Source organism: Pinus tabuliformis, chromosome 9 (assembly GCF_031772625.1).
Source record: "Pinus tabuliformis cultivar Carrire ecotype Pingquan chromosome 9, CPIR1, whole genome shotgun sequence".
Taxonomy (NCBI): Eukaryota; Viridiplantae; Streptophyta; class Pinopsida; order Pinales; family Pinaceae; genus Pinus; species Pinus tabuliformis.
Genome location: NC_142307.1, coordinates 2,022,938,570 through 2,022,954,747, shown reverse-complemented (window position 1 = coordinate 2,022,954,747; position 16,178 = coordinate 2,022,938,570).

Sequence of the window (16,178 nt, the reverse complement as noted above, 5' to 3'; positions counted from 1 at the left end):
TATACTTATATAAACCATTCATACAAGTGTGCACAGTAAATAATAGTATATTTGCAAATTATATCAATCCTTCATTAACCCAAGAACAAATACACAGAATTATAACAAAACTTTTCTTTATTAATTCGTTCCTCAGTTACAAACTCAACTCTGCCCTGCGTACTTAGCTGCAGGGATCTGCGCACTCAGCTGCAGACTAGTAGGCCTCTGCGCACTCAACTGTAGAGTCTTCTCCTACCCTACGACCCAAAGTCACCTCAACTTACGACTCAGTCACTTAGACTCTTTTCTTATTCTTCTACTCTCCCTTTACACTTAGAGCCTCGCTCTATTTATACAATCCCATGGTCCACGAACCATGGGTAGATCTATCCAGCCGACATTATATTACAAAACTAGGGCGAACAACCTTGTGACTCTATTATACTTTCATGCCCAGCGCACGCAATTCGCGGAGCTTTACAGCAAGATTGGGTCAAAACTTGGGCTTTGAGCCCCAAAACATGGCTTGGGGGGATTCCATGCCGAACATAAGCCTCGTGTTCACTTAGTATTCCGAGTCAGATAGAAATATTATTCATGACACCATGTTAGGACAAGGTCTCATAGAAATTGCAAGCGCTGGAGAGACTATTGCTTATGAAGGAGCCGCCCCTAAGTTTGTGAGTATGGAGGTTCCAGCGATAGTGCCTACGGTTCTGAGGTCACCTAGGAAGAACCTACACTGACAAGAGAGGTCCCCAAGCCGAAAGGGATAAGCAAAAGAAGCTGATGCCGATGCACAAGTCACCAAGGAAACATGCAGCTACATAGGCGTAACGGAAAGAAAAGCTGAGTGCAAAAGAGAAAGGGAAGTTGGTTGACCTAGAGGGCAAAGAGGGCACAGAAGACATAGATATTGAGGGGGTAGACCTTATTTCAAAGATGTCAGAGTATATCCCTCCACGCCAGGGCAAAGTAAAAGTACTGAATGAACCAAATGAGGGACAGTTCCTCCTTAACACACCCCTATTACCAGAGAACATGTCCTTTGAAGGTCCATGCTTAGTGCGGATACCACATCTGAAGCCTGAATATTGGGATTTGGCAGACCTTGAGAGGTTCCCCCACTTGGCAATAGAAACCTTCATGAGGAGGGTTTTCTACAAGGAGTATAGTGTCATCGTGCTAGTGCCAGTGGAGTGGATTCATGGGGTTAAAAAATCAGGGTTACTGAACTTGCTATGGGTGCCTCACTACCACTGTGCTCTAATAAACCTAACTTTCATCAAGAAGTTGTTATGCCCAGTGCACGATGGGTGCCTGTGGCTGAGTGAGCCAATCCCCATAACCAATATGTTGATCCATCGAATCAAATTATTACTCCATTCAAGAATGAATCTGGCCAAGTCGTTTGGCAGAAAGACGAGCGAGCGCAACCTTGTTGAGAAGATGAAGGACAATTTGAAACTTGTCAAGAAACCATGTGGGTATTCCATTACCAGCATTATTGACACTGCGATGGAGGTTTCCACTCAAATTTTGGCTAGAAAAGTCATGAGGAAGTGTTGCGTGTACGAGGTGCCGACACCAATGTTCTCTTTAGCGGCTCAGTGCGCGGAGGGCGTATAGTTCAAATAAGCGTGCTACCTGTGCAGTGAGTTCCTCGTGAACTGTAGAGAGGCACGGGATCAAAGTAAGGCCTTTCATTATTCATGGCTATTACTCTTGATTGTGCTGGTCGTGTGGGAGTTGCTGGAGGACAGTTGGTTTCCTCTTATTGAGACAGATTTACTAGAAGCAGCAAAGTTTGCATCTTTATGGGCCACAAAGGATGTTGCGCGGGTTAAAGAAAGCAAAGTCTTTTGGGTACTGATGGAGGCAAGCATCCGTAGAGCCATCAACTGAAAGCTACAGTTGTATCCAACCATGTTCAAGTAGTTGTCGGGGTAGGCGGAGTTCAAAGTGGACTTCCACCATATTTACATCCGGGCACGCAAGGACCCCAACTAGAAATGCTTTGACTTACAATACCTAGCCATGGATGACGTGATTGCAGAAGTCATCAAGTGTTGGCTAATAGCCTGGTATGTTGCATCTGATGAGGTAGTTGGGACTAGCAAGTCCGAGAAGAAAAATAAAAAGGAAGAAACCCGATAGAATGTTCAACTGTTGGCTAAAAAGAGGAAGAAAGAGGCCGAGGAGAAGGCCTAGGTAGACACGGAGTGTGCTGTGAAGGAATAGGCCGAATAGGAGGAGCGCGGCTCTGAAAAAAGTCATAAATCTCCTTCCCCCCAAACAGAGGAAGATTACCAGTCAAAGCAGGGTGACGGAACCAGCAAGAAAGCACTCCCTTATGAGTGAAGTGGTATAGGGAGCAGGAGAAGGAAGGACCACGCAAGAAGACCAAAGCCTCTGAGTCGTCACTCGATCCAATTACCCTGACAGAGGGCGAATTGGATGACATTGGATATAAGGTGTGGGATACAACCAGAAAACTACTACAGTAGTTTGAGTAGTAGAAGCAGACACTAGGAGCCATACAGATGGGTCTGCATGAGCTGCAGATCCAAACAACTAGACTCCAGGCAGCTGCAAGATAGAGCAGCACGACATCCACCAGTTTGAGACTAGGGACCACTGAAGAAGCAAAGTTGGTTTGGTCAATGGATCTTCGGGCAGTCACGTTGCCTGATGGAGCTTTGAACATGGAGGCAGCCACCGATAAGGCTATGGTCAACATTTTGAAGAATGTGGGCCTCAACTTGGCCGCGCTCCCGACTGAGTTCCTTCACACACTGTAAGCTAGTGTGATTGCAGAGCTTAAGACCTGGGAGCAGCGCGTGTTGAGTATGATTAGCGAGTACAAGGTAAACAGTGAACACATGTCCGTGGAGGAGACAACAACGCTAGAAGCATGGAAGAATGTACAGGCATAGAATGAGTAGACTGCAGCTATGGCGGCCAAGGCATGCAGGACAGTCCCTGAACTGCATATCTTGGAGGAAGCGCCAGTGGATGCCAAGATAAAGAAGTTGGATGCAAGTGTGCGCGAAGAAAAAACAGATGTGGTTAAGGTTCAGTTTGAATTAAACTTGAAGATAACAGAGCTCAAGTTGAAGTCACAGCCTTCCACTCCACCAGAGCTCAGAGAACAGTGTGAAGCCACTGTTAAGAATGGAGTCACAGCAGTATACACCACAGTGAGGGATTGCACCGTGCTCTTTGAGCAGTCCATGGATGTAGTCACGACGCTCCATGAAGATCCTAACCTATAGAGGTTGAATATGGAAGCTTGTGAATTGCAGTAGTAGTATGATGAAGCAAGAGCAATGGTATGCACCGTCACTATATCACAGCTATTGGCCAAGCTACATCAGGCAAAACAACTGCTCGAACAGGTGGAGGTAGTGCAAAGGAAAGAGGCAATCCTCAAGGCCAAATTGGGGCCTTGGCAGGATGAGGCCTATGTTATCTCTGCCACCATTGAGGAGAAACTGGAAAGCCTATAGAGAACATAACAGAAGATAAAGGAAGAGAGTGCAGGACCAATAATAAAGCAGGTGGTGGAGCAGACCAAACAGGCAGCCACGCAGACCATGACTGAGGTAGCAGCGGCACAAGTAGAGTTGGGAGGTATTCACAGTAAGATCTTTGTGCCAAGAGAGTGACTCGAGGGCAAGTCACGATATTTGTGTTGGGGGCTTATTGGGACAGGATCCCCTAGGGTCAATTTTGGGGAAAAAGCCCAAGTTTTGGGGCAAAAAGCATAAGTTGTATTGTAAAAAGTGTAAAGTCTCTGCAAGTTGTGGTCATGGAGCACGTAGAGAGTAAAGTGTCATAAAGGGTTTTAACCTTCTTTTATATAAGTTGTGTCAGATTAGTAGATCTACCCATAGTCTGTGAACCATGGGATTGTGTAAAAATGAGAGTCTTAGAGAGTCTAAGAGAGGATAACTAAGGATGAAGATGAATGGAATGGGTCATTAAGAGTAAGAAAAAGGAAGTCTTATAGTATAAGAGAGGATCTATAGTTGTGTGCACAGAGGCCTAGAGTAGAGTCCGCAGCTGAGTGCGTGTACCCCTGCAACTAAGTGCACAGGGAAGTCTTGAGTCTGTAAGAAGAATAGAAGCATTAATAAAGATATTATTCTAGCAATTCCTATGTTTTATCTATTTATTTCTATTTTGAATGAATGTGTTATTGTGTTATGTTGAGTGATAGGTCTATGAATTAATACTATATTGATGTGCGATTTTACATTGTCATATGAATGCAAGTAATAATAAATGTTTGCGTGAAGAATATCTTGTTGCATGTTAATGTTATCAAACATTTAAGCTTATCTGGGTAAATACAAAACTAAGGGTAATTATATAGGCGCCTAAGTGGTTGATTCACCTATGTAGGGCCTACAAAAGATAGTCATAGACCTTCACAAAGGTCTAAAGGTTGGTTAAAGAAAGTTATATCGATAAGCCTTAGAGGCCTATCGATCTATGCGAAGGCAGGTTTAGGGCACAAAATGACATTGCACTAATCTCTGGGTGCAGAAACTTGGTTCCAGCATCCCCCCATACTCCTGCGGGTGAGACTTTAGTCTGCGCTCCACAGGTTGATGTTGAAAGGGCCAGTGATGTAGGGATTTGTTTGGCAAAAGTAACTTTGAACCTGGGTCAGGACCCACTAAGCCAATAGAAGCACAGCTGAAGTTCGAAAATATAGGTGATTACTGGGATGAGGACATAGTGGACAAAATAACGGAGTTATTGTGGGAGTATTTGGACTTGTTTCCCATAAATTTCTCTGATTTGAAGGGCACAGTAGGTGATCTGGGTGTCATGAAGATCGCTCTGAAGCCAAATGCAAAACTAGTGAAGCAGCGCCCATACCGGTGAATCCTAAATACAAGGAAAAAGTGGGGGAATAATTGGATAAGATGCTGGCAGCCAGGATTATTGATCTTGTCGAGGAATCAGATTGGGTTAGTCCTATGGTGATTCAGGAAAAGAAGACGAAGGGAAAAATTCAAATCTATGTAGATTTAAGAAATTTGAATGATGCTTGTGTCCATGATCCATTTCGAACACCATTAAGAGATGAAGTATTAGAAAATGTTGGAGGTCAAGAAGCCTATTCATTTACTGGTGGATTCTAAGGGTATCATTGGATCAAGATTGCACTAGAGGATCAGAGTAAGAATACCTTCACTATAGAATGGGGTTGTTTTCAGTATACAATTATGCCATTTGGACTTAAGAATGCCCCTACAATATTTTCTATGGTGGTAGCCGTAACTTTCAAAGAATTTATTCATAAGTTTTTGGAGGTTTACTTTGATGATTGGATAGATGTTGGGTAGTAAAGAATCATGTTGCCAGCCTTCACCTCATGCTGGATACTTGTTGGAATTATCAGATATCCCTTAATCTAAAGAAGTTCATATTCTGCGTACCATATGGGATACTCTTGGGTCATGTTGTCTGTAAGCAGGGGTTGATGGTAGACCCTACCAAAATTGTAGTAATTATACATTTGGAGCCTCTAAGGAATGTCAAATAGTTGTGTGCAACATTGGGCCATACAGGATATTATAGGAAGTTCATCAAATCATATGGACAGATCATCGTGCCCATGGAGAGATTATTGAAGAAGGATGTGACGTTTTGCGAGGATGATGATTGCTAGAAGAGTTTGGATGTATTGAAGGAAAAAATGGTCACAACGACTATTCTAGTGTTCCTTGACTGGAAGAAGGAATTCCACATACATGTAGATGCATCCTGCATAGCATTAGGTGTTGTGCTAACCCAACCAGGCATAGGTGATATTGACCACCCGATGGAGTTTGCATGTAGGAAGTTATCGAAGGAAGAAAATAATCATTCAACTATAGAGCGCGACGGATTGGAAATGGTATATGCACTCCAAAAGTTCAGCCACTATTTGTTGGGTGCACACTTCAAAATGTACACATACCATTCCTCTTTGAAGTACCTAGTCAATAAGCCTATGTTGTGGGGGTGGGGGGAGTTGTAGATGGATGTTGTTATTCCAATAATATGACTTTTAAGTAGTTGTGAAGCTAGGGCAATTAAATGTTGGACCAGATCACCTCTCATGGATTGAGAATAGTGACGAACCTACAAATTTGGATGAAGGATTGCCTGATGTGCAACTCTTTGTTGTGCATGTCACAGATGAACACTTTGCAGAAATAATCGAGTTGTTGTCTATGGGTAAAACTCCTAAAGGGTATACGACACGACAAAAGAAAGAATTGGTGGTTAGGGCTGTAATTTTTTCTGTTATTGTAGGGAACTTATATAAAATGGGATCAGATGAAGTGTTGTGTAGGTATGTCCCATATTATGAAAGACAAACTATCCTCATTGAAGCACAAGGAGGAGTTGCAGGAGGACACTATGCAAGAAGAGAAAGTACGTAGAGGATCCTACGAGCAGGACTATGGTGGCCGACTGTGCATAAGGATTCCAATGATTATTGTAGGGCATGCGATGTCTAACATAGAATAGGTAGGACGTCATGAAGGGATGAATTTCCTCTAAACCCACAAGTGCCGTTACAGGCATTTGATAAGTGGGCAATAGACTTCATGGGACCAATTCAACCACTCAGAAAGAAGGCAGGAGCAAGATACATCATTATAGCAACATAATATTTGACCAAGTGGGCTGAGGCGCAACCCATAAAATATTGTAGCATGGCTACAACTATGAATTTCATTTTTAAATACATTTTGTCTTAGTTTGGATTCCCTAAAAGTTTGATGAGCGATAGGGGTTCACACTTCTTGAACGAAGTGATTGTTGCCTTGCTTCAAGAGTTCCAGATGTATCATTAGAAAATCATGTTGTATCATCCTCAAGAAAATGGGACAATGGAAGCCTTTAATAAATTATTGGAGAATGCTTTAACAAAGATTTGTAATGAAAATCAACTAATTGGGATGTGCGCCTACCAACTTTCTTTGCGCGTATAGAACTACATGTAAAAATTTGAATGGACAAACATTGTTAAGACTAGTTTATGGACAAGAAGCCATAATTCTGATGGAGTACATCGTACCAAGTTTGCAGATTTCTACAGTTACATATATGGCCGATTGGGATACCATGGAAGAACATCTCACGCAGATGGTTGAATTGGAAGAAGATCACTTCTTAGCTGGTTTCCGTCAATAGGTGTAGAAGGCTCGCGAAAAGGCATGGCATGATCACCACATTGAACAATGCACCTTTAAAATTGGAGATTTAGTACTATTGTATGATAGCAAGTTCATGAAATTCCCAGGGAAGTTCCAGATGCATTAGCTGGGGCCATACATCATCAAAGAGATTATGGATGGAGGTACATTTCAAGTCGCAAAGCTGAACAGGGAGTTGTTTCCACGAAAGGTCAATCGGAGCCAGTTAAAATTGTAAAGGGGTGATTGTGCCCCTGCATAATCACTATATGGATATGGGATAGTCTTAGTACTCCAGGTAGTTGTAAGGGAGTGCAGGACTATAAACTACACTGCCAGAAGGATAGTTTGGCAAAGTGAAGAGGCTGCAAGACGAATCAAGGGAAGGTGTGAAGGAGCTACACCAGCATGGTGGGTGCCATGCAACCTGGTGAAAAGGTGAGCGTTGGAAGGATTGTAGATGATCGGATGGCAATTTTTTTGTTAAAGGGAGTCGGGGGAGAGCATTTAAGGAGCATATCTTTGGAAATATGCTACCAAAAGCGCATTAAGGACATGAATCTGGAGGGAACAGGTGAATTTGAATTCAAATGGGGCTATAATACAACATCTTGCTCCACATTCGAACACTTTTCTTCCTGAGAAATTTCCTTGACCTTTTGCACTTTAATTTGCATCAAGATAATTACAGCATGTCTGGAGAGGATTGAAAATACTTTGAGAGAATATTTCTCAGCAATGATTCAGGAATTTAACTGATTGGAAGCATGAAATATTCTTGAAGATAATGAATGCAACCTGATGTGAGCTGACCCAACCTATGCCTACAAATTTTCCTACTACAACGCCTAGGTCACCGAGACCTAAACCCTCTACGTCCGCGGCAAGAGAAAAGAAGCAAAAGAAGCCCTAGCAAGCACTAGTGTGGAAATCATCGTGAAAAAATCCAATGAAGGTCAGACAAAAGGGGAAGATGGATAGAACCAAGTAGCCGACGGAAACCCTAGATTTAGACGAAGAAGAGCTTGCCATGGGGATTGAAGAAATTGATGCAGATGAAGCTATGTCGATTACTTAGCTACCACCTTATATAGTACTGAGGAAATCCATTGCCAAGGTTACTAAAAGCCTAGATTTGGAAAAATTCATGGTATCCACACCATTTCTACCAGAGAACATACCTTTTAAGGGAAATCTATTTGCCCGAATACTGTATTTAAAGATGGAGGACTGGGACATGGGGGATCACACGAAGTTCCCATAACTAGAATCGAAAAAGTACCTGAAGAAGGTATACTATGAAGAGCTAGATGTTACACAGCTCGAAACAATTAAGTGTGTGGCCATAGTTGAGTGTGTGAGGCTACTCAATATGTTGTGGGTGCCACATTTCAGCCATAACACCATTAACACAGTTTGTGTACGTCAATTATTGACGCTAGTTCATGATGGGTTCCTTTGGATGGGAGGGCCCATCCCAATCACTGATATGTTAATCCACCATATAACACTCTTGCCATATCAAGGAGTAGACCTTGCAAATTCTTTCGTAGGAAAATTGTAGCAAAAGAAGTTGGCAGTTCAAATGAAGAGTGACTTCGGGCTGGTGAAGAAGTCACACGACTATGCGATTTGTTCCATCTCAGATGGCTTGATGCATTTCACTGCGTAAATTTTGGTAGGAAAAATCATGAGGAAGTGTCATGCTCATGAAGTGCTAGTGACAGTAGTATATCTGGTCACATAGTGCACCAAGGGAGTCCAATATAATTGGGCTAAGTATTTATGTCATGAGTTTTGGGAAGATTGCCGTGAAGCCTAGGATGATGAAAAGGCATTCCACTTTTGTGTGGTTAATTTTGCTGATCGCGCTGGAGGCATGGAGGACACCAGAGGAAATCCACTTCCCACAACATGATCCATACCAAATTCATCTCATTGTGGGTGACGAAGGACCCTGAGCATGTAATGGAGATGAAGATATTTTGGGTCCTATTTGAATCAGATTTGAGGATGGTGATTAACCAATAGCCACAGTTATAACCAAGCTTGCGTGCCCAATATGTGAATGTCATTGATTTCAAGGCATATTTTCATAATCTGTCTATCTGCATGAAGAAATATGCCACGGGCATATGGCATAAGTTGCCATACTTGGTCGTTGAAGATGAAATTATGGGGGTCATTACTAAATGGCTGAGCGACTGTCTTACCTCATCTGACGCAAGTGCAGGAAAAACCATAGCTACAACATTAACAATGAAAGAGAAGAAGGAAGCATAGAAGGATTTTGTGAAGGAAAAATCCACAGCAAAGGAAAAGGCCATGCAACAAAAGGAGGCTTCTGCCAAAGAGAGGGAAGCACTGAAAGAGAAAGTCTTTGCCGAAGAGACAAAAGCACCAAATGAGAAAGTTTCCACCACGTCACAGGCCACTATTGACCTCCGTGAATCTGAAACATAGCACACCAATGAAGAGGTCAAGACAGTGGGTGAAGAGGAAGGGGGCTAAGGATTGGAGTCCCCCTCCATTGTTAAAAAGAGGCAGAAACGGAGCTCCACGGAACCGTGCAAGAAGAAAAAGTTTGAAAATTCTACGAGCGCGAAACCTTTGGTGCTCACGGAGGGGGACCTGGACAAGGTCGATGATGTGTTCCATGATTCAACAGAGACTATTTGGAGCCACATTGAGGTCCAGTACCAATAGACGGTAGACAAGTTACAACAGGGCTTGAGGGAATTGCAGGTCCAGACATGGATTATTCAAGCGAGCAGGTCAGCCTTAGCAGCAATGATCACCACAGACCTCAACACAATACAGTTACCAGAGGGATCACTGCACGTTGAGGCTTCAGAAGATAGGGCATGCCTTTTGCATTTGAAGAATTTAAATCTGAACCTTGCAACGCTCCCTATTTAGACATTGCATGGGCTACATCAAGGGGTATCTTATGAGCTCAAAGTTTACGAACAATGAGCATTACTGGTCATCAACAAAGTAAAGATAAAAAACCAACAGATATTTGAGGAAAAGGCGTAGGTATTCAATGACCGAGAAGAAGTCATTGCGCAGAGTCAGTAGCTAGAAGCAACAATAGCACAGGAATGTAGTGAGATTCCTGAGCTCTAGATCCCAACAAAAGCGGCTTCCGCAGAAAATATCCAGAAGTTAGATGCCATGGTAAAAGAATCAAAGGATTAGATTGGTAAGGTTCGTTTTGAGTTGTAGCTACAGATATCTGAGCTTCAAATTAAGCTGCAACCACTCCTCTAGAAGTCAGAGAGAAACACGAGGCTTCTATTAAAGAATAAATCACTACATTAGAAGTTGCAGTCAAGGATTACACCCAGTTGTTTGAATAGGCCATGGAACTATGGACTTCGATGTAGGAAGATCCAACCTTACAGAAAATTGAAGCAAATATCCAAGAAAAGAAAAGGAAGTTCGATTTGATCAGAGCTACCGTGCAGACCTTAGCACTAGTGCAAAGGTTCACCCAGCTACAGGAGGGGAAGTTCATCCAAACTAAGATCGATGAGCTACGTTGGAAGGCCTAAATCATATCCTCAATTCCGCAACCCTGGGAAGATGAGTCCAGCTAGTTGACATAAATCGTGTAGAGAAAATGTAAGGCTATGCAATAGACGCAAAGAACCATGGGCCTTGTAGTTGAAGGTCCAACTACAGCAAAGTTGGTCAAGGAGGTTCATTAAGCCGTTGCACGGGGAACAACATATATTTAAACATTGAAGACAAATTTCAGTGATCTGTGGGTAAAGATTGAGGCATCACCAGTAGAGTGACTCAGGACGAGTCACGACTTTGTGTTGGGGGCCTGTTGGGATAGGGTCCCCTGGGGTAAATTTTGTAAAAAGTTTTGTTATTATTATAAATTCTTCGCGTTTTGAGGAGCGGAGCGTGCAGGTCGATAAGATTCAAAGGGGATTTAGGAAGGTCAAAACCCCTTAGATTGTTAGGATTTAAGCTGTTTTGTGACCCGCCCATGGTTCACAGATTATGGTATTGTAATAGAGAATGATATAAAAAGGAGTCATAAGAAAAATCTCTATATGTGAATGATCTAAGTAAGAGAAGTTTGTTTTCTGTACTTAGGCGAAGGGGAAGTCTCCTGTAGCTGTGTGCACAAAGACCTTGGTAAGTCTGCAGCTGAGTGCACAGGCCCCTGTAGCTGTGTGCACAAGGTTAAAAGAGTTTGTAATTGAATATTTAAGCATAACAAAGGTTGTTTTGAAGCATTAATATCTGTGTAGCTATGTGTTATTCTTTACTTATGGAATTACTGTATTTTCTCTCTGGTTACTAGAATTTATCATAATAAATACTTAATAGATGCGCAAAAGGGGTAGATCTATTTACTTACATGATGTTATGAATGTTTAGAACAATTAGAGAAGAGTTTGGATCTGTTATATGTTAGTTACTATAATTTCCAGATTTCAAGGTTTAAGGTCACAAAGGTTGGAAAAAAGCCCTAAAAGTAACAGAGACACATCACATAGTCCTTTGGATGCAGAAACCTAGTTCTAGCATCCCCCAATATAGCCTCGGGTGAGACTGCAGCCTACGCTATGCGTGTTGTTTCCGAAAGGGCTAGTAGTGCAGGGCTTTGTTGGTTAACACAACTAACTCTGATCCTTGGTCCAGGCCCCCTCAAGCCCACAAATATGGCCATATTAATGTAAAATATTTTGATGTTGGTTGGAATTTGAAAAAAAACAAATAAATAAAAATAGGGTGATGGAGTCTAATTTGGCTTAACATAAGATCACACTAAAACATATATCAAAGGCAAGGTAGTTGAGAAAATATGAATCATTGATTTTCTGTGATGAAAGGAAAAATGTAAGAAAACAGTTTGTTGAGAAGCAGCATCAAACAAATGAATTCCAACACTAGCTTTAGAAATATTAGTGCAAACAATTAAATCTGTGAACAAAGCATCACAATGAATGAATTCTATTTATTATCTCTCTTTTAATCATTAGCAGATGACACATGATGGCAAGAAGAAGCACATTAAACTAGAGAAAACATATTTAGATCACTTAACACATGAATCTTTGTTGTAGCTTTCGGTTCTCTTTATAAAAAATATCCCAAAATATATAGAGCACAATAGTTTCTTCAACAAAAACATCACCCCTGTTCATTACAAAATCACTATCTTTATAGACTACTTACAAACTGTTCAAGATCCAAAAATAATAGATATCAAAACTCTTCATCTATATATAGCTTACTAAATCAAATAATCAAGGAGATAAGATATGACACAAGTCAAATTGATGGGGTGGCTCTCCAACTAATTGGGTGTTTTTTCAAAAAAGACAAAAATTAATATTGGCGAATTCTTGAAAATTAGTCTTTAAATATCCATTCAAAACTCTCAAAATGTGATATTGGTGAAAACCATGAATGAGGTTTTTATTAATTGGTCCGTTCCCTCCAAAATCCTCTTTGGGTTTTTAAAACTTCATCCCCAGTTGTTCAAAAACTGATTTTTAAAACAATGGTTAAACATAAAAAAAAAAAAAAAATGAATTGCAAAATCCTAAAAAATAGACTTCAAAGATCCCTTTGAATGTCTCAAAATGTGACACCAGTGTAAAAAATGAGAGGTTTTTGTTAATGGGTCTTTTTTCGACAAAATTCTCTTTCACATTTGGAAAATTCAGTTCCAACTGTTCAGAAATGACACCCCTAATTATCTTCTTTTAGAGGGAAAAACTGAATAAACAAATTTTTTTGCTAACATCTGCATAGTCAGAGCTCGTTTAATAGATTATAGCTCCTTCGCTGAAGTGTGCTCCATCAACACTTTGCTTTGGACATAAAAAATTTGAATTTTACATTTAGTGTTAATACTCCAACTGTTAGTGTTTAATTGACCATTTTTACAAATATGTCAGTGCATTTTTATTTTCAAAAACTTAAAATAATTTTGATATTCTATCTATCAGCGCTTTAGCACTGTTTTTTTACAAAATGGCGATGACACTAAAATTTATAGTGCATCAAATATATTAACTAAAAATATTATAACATGGCCTTTAAATCACCCACTACATAGAGTATGTCCGATTCAACATCGGCTAATACTACTATTGCAATATCAGAAAAGGACACAGATTGTGATAAGGAAATAATTAACGCGACACTTATCAAAGCTCACTCAATATCTCAAACACCACCTTTCTTGCTCACGTTTAATAATTTTGATTAATTGTTTAGTAGACTCTAATGCTTCCATGAATGTTATGCCTTTATTATTTTGCAAAAAAATAAATGCAATCCTAGAGAAAACCAATGTTGAAAGTATACAACTGGACAGAACTGAAGTGCAAGTGATTGGTGAAATAAATGATGTGCTTATTCGATTATCATTACATCCAAGAGTTCACCAAGTTATTAATATTATTGTGGTGGACACACCTGAGGCCTAAAAGTTTATATCAAGCAGAGATTGGTCAAAGGAGATACATAGTTATTTTGCAAACAATTGGTCCCATTTGTGGCTCCCTTACAAAGGAAATAATAATCAAACTAAGGATGGATAGCGAGCCTCATATTAAATATATTATCATGAAGTTGAAAGGACCTAACAATCCTGTAAGCTTCACTCAGGATATTGTGGGAAATTTCTTCTTGGAATCCGATGTTGGCTACCACATAGCCCATCCATCACCAATACCATTAGATAAAGAGTTGGAACTCCTTAATTGTACTACGAATAGTGTAAATGAACATTGTATGGTAGATGTAAATAATCTTAGTGTAGACAATAATATTCTTGTAAATAATAATATTTGGACCCTTGATTATGATTTTTCTACAACATAGGACAAATTTGGTGTAGGTTGCACCTTGTTGGACCCAATGAAAAACAAAACTTTTATTTCATGTCGCTTGGAATTCCACTTCATTAATAATAAAGTTGAATATGAGGCTTTGATATTCGGATTGAAGAAGGCCATTGAATTGTAGGTAGAATGTATCAATGTCATTAGTGATTATGAAATCATCACTAGACAGGTACATAAAACTATTCACTATTTATGTCCACATTTGAAAAACTACCAGCAAGAGGTATGGAAACTTATTTCATATTTTAAATCTTTCAATATTATCACTCCCTAGATTTAGAAATGTTGCAGCTGACACCTTGGCTAACACAAAAACATGTTTTACTCCTTTGTGGGATGAATTTTCTATTGAAATGGTTTATAAACCAGTTGTACCGAATAATGTGACTAATTTCCATGTGTTTAATAAGATGAATGTAGCCTGGAATTTATTATGAAGTTGGATGTATTTAAAGATGTTGCTATTGATGAAGACAAGCATGAGAAATATTTAGAGGATGAAATGAACATGCACAAAGGAAATCTGATGTTGAAAGGATTGATCACGTCGGAAATTATGTATGATTTGCAAAATTATTTTAAAGGGGCCCGAACACCAATACTCAAAGTTCTACATTGAGGCATGAACAAATAAACCTTGGTACAAATCTAGATCCCAAGTATGTAAATATCAGTACCTATTGCACTGTATCATTCATTCAATTATTCAGGAATTACGAGATGCATTTTATTGGAATTATGATGGTCTAAAGACACATGATACTTGAATCATTAAAAAATGTTATTCCCATCATGATCCAGGTGGATGTTGGTGGAAAACCACCTATCCCATTTGGACCCCCACAACTGTCTCTTTCAGTCTTTTCAGTTTCCTAAATTACAACATAGTTTACTATTTTTAGCAGTTTTTCAGGTCTTGAACTTCCGGAGCCGTTTTGAGGCCCTAAACGACGTTTTTTGGGAACTCTGGGGCAACATGGGTCCATGGATAGATGATGCCTCCCAAAGTGGTAGTACTCGGATAGATCTTTCTAACGAGCTATCGTACGCGTCAAACGGAGATCGTATGCCAAAGTTACGACCCCGGGAAATTGATGTACCAATTTACCCAAACGGGGCCCACAATTTGGCGTTTCATCTTCTAGGGTTAGGTTTTGAGATGTGAAGGGTTTTCCATTGTTTCTCAACAATAAATAGGCCTTCGAGCCTCATTGTAACACAGTTTTAGAACAGTTCAGAGGCATGTAGCCGCCACATCTCTCCTCAGAGATAAGCTACCATCGCCCTAGCTGGTTTCTTTCCATTTCTGTTTGTAAGAATATTTCAGTATTTTACAGTAATGAAATGAAGTATTATTTCCGTTGCATATCTGTATTTATGGTTATCTCTGTATTTTATTGTGTTCCTGTTTAAATCCGGATCACATCAAAGAGGGTATCAAGCCTTTCCAACAAAAGCTACAAAAAAGTGTGTTTGACTCTATTACCTATTATCCAGAGAGAGCTAAAGAAATTATTGGATGCATAGATTGTCCTCAAATTTAGATACTCCACCTAGGTCTTTAATTTGGTTCATGCAAGAAAAAAGTCAAGGGAAATTCATTTATCTTGGATTTTTGTATTTAAATTGAGCCTTTGACAAGGATAATTTTTTTATCATCTATGGAGTAGATTTCTCAGACAATATCAAGATATAGAATGTTTTTTCTATTAGATGGTCTCTTAGGATATAATTTAGTTTTGGTTTTTGAAATAGATTTCTTGAAAACCACTTTCAAAACCTAATGGGGTAAATTCGTGTATTGATGCATGCCTTTTGGATTGGTGAATTCTAGGGCTACTTTTCAATGCACCATGGACATAAAATTTATAGGATTGGTCTAGAAAATCATAGTCATATATCTTGATGATGTCACTTTGTTTTCTAAGAGGCATTCATATCACTTACACAATCTCAAATAGGTTTTTGAATGTTGTCGCAAGTACATAATATCATTAAACCCCAAAAATAGAATCTTTGCAACATCTAACTGAATTCTCTTGGGGCATATTATTGCCAAAAGTGGAATCACGATAGATCCTGAAAGAGTGAAAGATGTCACACACAT